This window comes from Chinchilla lanigera, unplaced genomic scaffold (genome assembly GCF_000276665.1).
Source record: "Chinchilla lanigera isolate Chin_1 unplaced genomic scaffold, ChiLan1.0 scaffold00046, whole genome shotgun sequence".
In the NCBI taxonomy this organism is placed as follows: Eukaryota; Metazoa; Chordata; class Mammalia; order Rodentia; family Chinchillidae; genus Chinchilla; species Chinchilla lanigera.
In genome coordinates, this window is record NW_004955447.1 from 17,861,369 (window position 1) to 17,867,747 (window position 6,379).

Consider the following 6,379-nt stretch of genomic DNA (forward strand, 5'->3'; position numbering starts at 1 on the left):
GCCAAGCCCGGCCCTGCCCGGAGCGCTGCGCGTGCGCCTGCTGGTCCTCGGCGGGCCCTTGGGCAGGAGCGAGCGGCAGTAAAGCGACCTGGTGAGGCCCGGCGGAGCACTAACGCTCCCCAGCTGCGGAAGGGCTAAAGCGGCTGTTCACTTCAAACTCGCAGGTGGGCCTGCCCCTGTTCTTGACGCGCTCTGACGCCGACGCGGCCCACGGAGGCGCCGTGCTGGTGGTGGGCGTCGGCTGCAGTTAGCTCCCTGGTGGGCCCCTGCTGTTCCCAGGCCACTTCTACCTGGTGCTTTCTCTGCTAATTTAACTTCACGATAGTTCAAGTGGGATAAAGTCACAGCTAATTTTCTTTTGTTTGGTACCAGGAATCAAACTCAGGACCTTGCACCCGCCTGGTAGGCGCCTGTGCCGCTGAGCTATACCCCCAGCCCGAAGCTGGACTTTCAGGTGCCTTCCCAGTGCAAATCTGTTCTGAACGCAGCCCTGTTCATCCCCCCTAGAGGTCACGCACATTTCCCCAGGAAAGGCATGGGTCAATATGTACGCAGTTCTTAATTCTTGCACTTGATAATTCAAAATTTTCTTAAGTACGGTTCTTAAACTTTTTTTATGTAGTGGGGATTGAACCCAGGGCCTCCTGTACCAAAACCCCCGTGGAGGGTGTCAGTCTAACCCACACAGCAAATGGCACATGGACTCAAAATAACAGAGAAAGTTCTGCAGACGAGGAGCTCTGGGGTGACCCAAGGCTCTCCGTGGAACAAGGGCCACCAGTCCAAAAGCTCAAGGCTTTCATCGGTATCGATCAGGGAGATGGGGTGGGGGCGGGTCACAGCAGAGTGCTGGGGAGGAGAAACTTCGCAGGCCTTGGCTGTAAGGAGAAACAGCTATGTGGGGTTTTTTGTTTTGTTTTTCTATTTTAAAGATAAAAAAGATTACAAAATTTCAAAACAAGATTGTAGGAGGGTGACAATGGTTATACACCGTGTATTGTTACCCTCAAAGTAGTTGCTCAGATTGCAAGATGTAGACATGACAAATTGAGGATTTTTGCATCTATGCTCATTAGGGAGACTGCCCTGTAGTTCTCCTTTTGGTTGGGTCTTTCTCTGGTTTTAGTGTCAGGGTAATACTTGACTCCAGGAATGAGTTAGGGAGTACTGTCTCCCTTTCAATTTCATTAAAGAGTTTAAGGAGTATTGACATTAAATCTTCTCTAAATTTCTCGTAGAATTCAGCAGTGAATCTATCAGGACATGGGCTTTTCTTTGGTGGTAAGCTTTTAATTACATTTTCAATCACATTAACTGATATTGGGTTATTCACAATTTTTCTATCTTCTTGATTCAGCTTTGGTAATCCAGTGTATTTAGGAATCTGTCCATTTCTTTTGTTTTCCATCCTGTAAGAGGAAAGATTTTTGAAGCAGGCATTGATGGTCTTCTGGATTTCCACAGGATTTGTAGTGATTTCACCCTTCTCATCCCTCAGTACATGAATGAGTCTTTCCTTTTTTATAAGATTCACTAAGGGTTTATCAATTTTATTTATTCTTTCAACAAACCAACTCTTTGATTCATTAGTTCTTTATATTCTTTTCTTGGTCTCCACTGTGTTAGTTTCTGCTCAAACAGGACAATTTTGTAAAAAGAAAGAGAACAGTTTTGTACCAGGCACAGGAGCCCTGCGGTTAGCAAGGCGGCGCCTTTCCTGCAGGAAGGTGTAGCTCCTCTTGAGTCCCACAGCCCCGGCTGAGACGTCCTCTCACGTCTCGGCCCTGCAATCGCACAGGCTGTTGCTGTTGCCCAAAGCCCCACTCCATACAGGGGGACGATTCTTGCCTGCGTCCTGCAGTGAGACACGCTGGCATCCTGGCGGGACTTGATACGCTCTTTTGGCCAGTTAAGGGAACATCTTCTCTATCTGTCCAGCTACGCATATCTCAGTGAACAGGGCTGAGGTAAAGGCCAGGTAAAGAGCAAAGCAAGGGGCTTCGTTTCTCGGAAGAGTGCAGCCTGGCAGTCTCCCACACGCCTGCGCACTAGGCAAGTACTGGAATCACCGAGCTGCAGCCTCCAGTCCTTTCTAATTTTGAGACAGGCTTTCACTACATTTCTCAGGTTGACCTGAACTTGCAATCTTCCTGCCTCAGGCTCCACAGTAGCTGGGATTACAGGACTCAGCTGATACCCAGAGTCTTAGTGTAGGATTGAAAAGTTCCAAGAAAAAAAAGTATTGCTGAAGCTATGGAAAACCTGAAACCTTTCTGCACTTCTGATAGAAAAGTAAAGTGGTGTTACTTCTGTGGAAAAACTTCACTGGTTCCTCAAAACATTAGAACTATCATGTAATCCAACAATTTCATTTCTTCGTGTATATCAAAAACTTGAAAGCAGGGACTCAGCAGGTGCTTTTATACCATGTACACAGTAACATTATTGGAAAGAGCCAGAAGGAGGACATCAGCCAAATGTCCAGTAACACATGAACAAACAAAATGTGCTACTGTACAACATATGTTGGAATATTACTCAGTATTGAACAGGAAGAAAGTTCTGATACTTCAACACTGAAGTACCTTAAAAACTAGAGTGAAATAGACCAGGCATAAAGGCAAGTACTGTACTGTACTTGTGACATACCAGAGTAGTCACAATCGTAGAGACCAAAAGGAAAATAGTGGTGACCAGGGTTGGAGGGAGGAAGTGAGTTTCATCTACAGGTGCAGAATTTCAGTTTGGGAAGATTAAAAAAAAAATCTAGGAATGGATGATGATGATGGTGGTTACATAAATCTGTGACTGTACTTACCGTCAAATCGCTGTGCTCTTCAGAGTTAAAAGGATCGGGGCTGGGGATTTAGCTCAGCAGCACAGCGCCTGCCTGGCAAGTGCAAGGTCGTGAGTTCGATTCCCAAAAAAGAGTTAAAAGGATAAATTTTATGTTCTGAATCTCTGACACACACACACACACACACACACACACACACACACACACACTCATCAGTACATAAATTTTAAAGTCATATCCAGTAACTGGAATATCTTGTTTTAATTCTGGTATTTGCATTATACAACCTTAGTTTGTGGAAACTTTTTCAAACTGATCTGAACTACCTGACGTGTTCAAAGCTTATAAAGTGCTATTTTTCAGTATGTGTGCATTGTCTTCAACTCTAAACACACTAAGCAGTATTTGCAGGATGAACTTGGGGAACAATACTTGTTAAAATTCCAACCATACTGTATTATAAAGATTGGAAACATCAAATCCATTTTCTTGTAATGTATTTGGAAACAAACTATTTTGGTATCTTGGATTTGAGCCTCCCTATCAGTCAATACTATTGGAGTAGGACTACTGTCAATATGTAGACCTACACTTACTGCTAAGGGAACAGTTATTTCTAAAATAATATTAAATCCAGTATTAGCTGCTGCTTTCATATGCTTAATACTTCCACGGATCCATGTTACACTTACCACACTGAGGTTTGGTTTTTTTTTTTTAATCACTATCATTGTTAAAAGTAAATATGCTCTTCAGGTGTTAATATTAGTATTCCAATAATGTGATTATATTCAGGTGGTGGTAGTAGAAGCTCTTGCTTCCACTGGGAGTCGTAGGTTTTCATAAACTTATTGAGAAAACAGGGCTTTTGCTGGGAGGTAAACAGTATTCCCTGTACTTCTGAAGTTTCATTTTGGTAGACAGGATCTTTCCAAAAGAAAAAGGAGAAATCCTCCTTGTGTGAACATACATCCTGAAGTGACCAGCACTGAATTTGTGAATACTGTGTATCCTGCAGTGAACAGTGTGGAACCTGATCATTTTTCAATCTGAAGTAAAATACTTTCAAGGAAAAAAAAAACTAGCGTTGGAAAAGCCATAATTTCAAACTAGCACATTCTAAATATATACCCAAGGCAATGGGCAGTTTCCACGCTCCAAGGATATATTTTTGTCATCTGAGGTTCTTGTTAGGGTGCAGGGAGTAATACTGCCTGCACATAATGAATGAACTTCAAGTATCGTATTCCTGCTCCCCTGACAAGTGAGAAAATGCTGATTTACCCTTCTGTATGTGGGAAAATAGAAGGCATTCAAGTTGAGGGGGCACAGGGTTGAAATCTCCGTCAACATCTCCCACGATTATTTGCACTCTTCTGTGAAAGCTTTTACTGATTTCTCAGGCGTGGCTTGTGAAATGAAAAGAGTAACTGTTGCCGGGATAGGTTATAATGTTTCAGCTGATCAGAAAAGCACTTTCAAAGTTGTTGGCTAGCTTTGTTACCAGCTCTGAGGAGAATTATCTTTTTTTTTTTTTTTTTACTTTAGGCTGGAAATGGGTCATGAACCTTCAAGGTGCAGCCTGACCTTGCCCAGTCCGAGCACTGCCTCTGTGTCTGTCTTCTCTGGAACTTCATGCAGCAGCCTAACTGGGGCCACTTTGCCTTTACTCTCTTTTCTGTGATGAACACTTGTGGAGAAACTGACAGATCCACTGATCCTACTATTTTTATTTTTGGAGTCCTGTGGATTCTCTATGAATACTTTCTATTTGCTCATACTGTGTAGTGTTAATATCCACTAGGGATATGTTAATAAAACTATAAATGCATAGTGTAATATAGAATAGCAAAAAAATTTGTGAACAATTTATATAGAAAAGCTAAGTTGTTTTTTAAGTGTTAGGCATATTTCTTTTAAGGACTTAAAATGTTATAAAAGCCTTTTAAACAGTCAATATTTTTAATTATGAGACATTTGTTACTGGAACCAGTTATTTCAGGTGTTCTAATGGGAGTATTGATTTTATTACCTCATATACCTCCAGAATGCCACACGTTCTTCTGGGGACAAAAACTGCACAATGAATGTCAAGTCTCTGTTTCAGCGTTTTTCTAAGTAAGAATGCGCGGTGAGCGCGTCTTGAGGAGGGCAGGCGCCTGTTTCTGGTGTTTCCTCACCCTGAGGCTCCTGCTCAGGCTCCCTCCCTGCGGAATCTGTTTTGTCACACCCAGCTCTCCAGCAGACTTCCTGCTGTGTAAGTGTCATAGCCGCCCGGCCAAGGAACAGCATTTAGAGACTCTTGTTTTATGGAATGTGACCGAACCGTACGGTGAACGTTCAAATAAAAAGAGTTTAAGCTTTATTACCGTAAAAGGCATGCTGCATTAACCCCCTCAGAACACTCCCCTTGCGCTTAACACACACATCCCCTCAACTCACCTCTTGCCACTTCTGAAGCAGTTCTGGAAGTCCTCGTTTGTGTCTTCTCGGCTGCCTCAGTGTCCTGCGTTACTCCAAACATCTGTGGCAATTTCGGTAGAAGTCGTTACAGTGTGCCCTGGTCCGTCTTATCCATCAGATTGGGCACCAGGTGACACGGCTTCGCCCCAGAGTCAAAATGGCCATGGAAGGTAAATGCTGTGACTCGGTTGCGGACACCAGGGCATCCACAGGAGTGCAACTGAAGACACTCACGGAAGAGGACCTCCAGAACTGCTTCAGGAGGAGGCAAGGGTGAACAGGAGGAGCGCCAGGTGAGGAGAATTTCGAGGCGGGTTCATGGCCAGTACCTTTTACTACAGGAAGTTATAAAGACTTAAACATTAACTGTATTATCTGACCACACCTCCTAGTCTCAGCCTGAGATTTCTCCCAGACCACCAAAGTAAAGCAGCAGGTTGTGCCCTGGATGCACACACAAGCAGCAGGTTTCGGCTGTGGCTCTGTTTTGGTTTGACCTCGGCAAGGTCAACAACCACAATAGCATACGAAAGAGTCTTCCCAGAAACTTTCTTCACGGTGAAGTTTTCATTCAGAATGAGCCTGTTTATTTAACTTTTCAGCCTCTTCTCATTTAATGGCTATGTGAGCACGTCTAACCCGACCCACCCACGTCTGCCCCTTAGCATTTTCGTGAGTGCCGTGGGCTGCTGCGTGGCCACTTGCTGCGTCATCGTGGTCATCAGCATTGCCTTCTTAAGCCTCTCTGGGGTCAGAAATACTTGCTCTTGACTTTGTCAAAATAAACTATGTCAAATATTTCAAGTGTCTCATTTGCAGACTTTCTTAACTTGACTCAAAGTCTAACTGCAGCTAGGCAGTCAAACTTTGAATAGAAAGCTACAAATTGTAATTCTGTGTGTAAATATCTCAAGGGAACGAGTGTGGCCGTGTTTCGGCAGACGTACGCAGGCCTGTAATGACGAAACTTCTTTTTCTGGACTCGGGTGTTGGAAACCCATTCTACTCTATGAGCAGGGAAGAAACAGAACTGTAATCCAAACTAGGCTGAGCAGGAGGACTGAGTTTGAAGCCAGCCTGAGCAACACAGTTATACTGGGGCACCATCTCAGGGAGGTG

The 6,379-nt window shown here is 43.9% G+C and overlaps 1 long non-coding RNA gene across 2 annotated transcripts; it reads left to right on the forward strand.

Moving 5' to 3' along the window:
- The first annotated feature begins 6 nt into the window (after positions 1-6).
- On the forward strand, positions 7-6,061 carry LOC102015674. Of its 2 annotated transcripts, XR_001235743.1 has the most exons (3): positions 7-164; positions 1,239-1,281; positions 4,346-6,061. It is a non-coding gene; the product is annotated as an uncharacterized LOC102015674 (long non-coding RNA). The 2 variants fall into 2 exon arrangements; XR_262442.2 differs by lacking the exon at positions 1,239-1,281.
- The last annotated feature ends 318 nt before the right edge of the window (positions 6,062-6,379 follow it).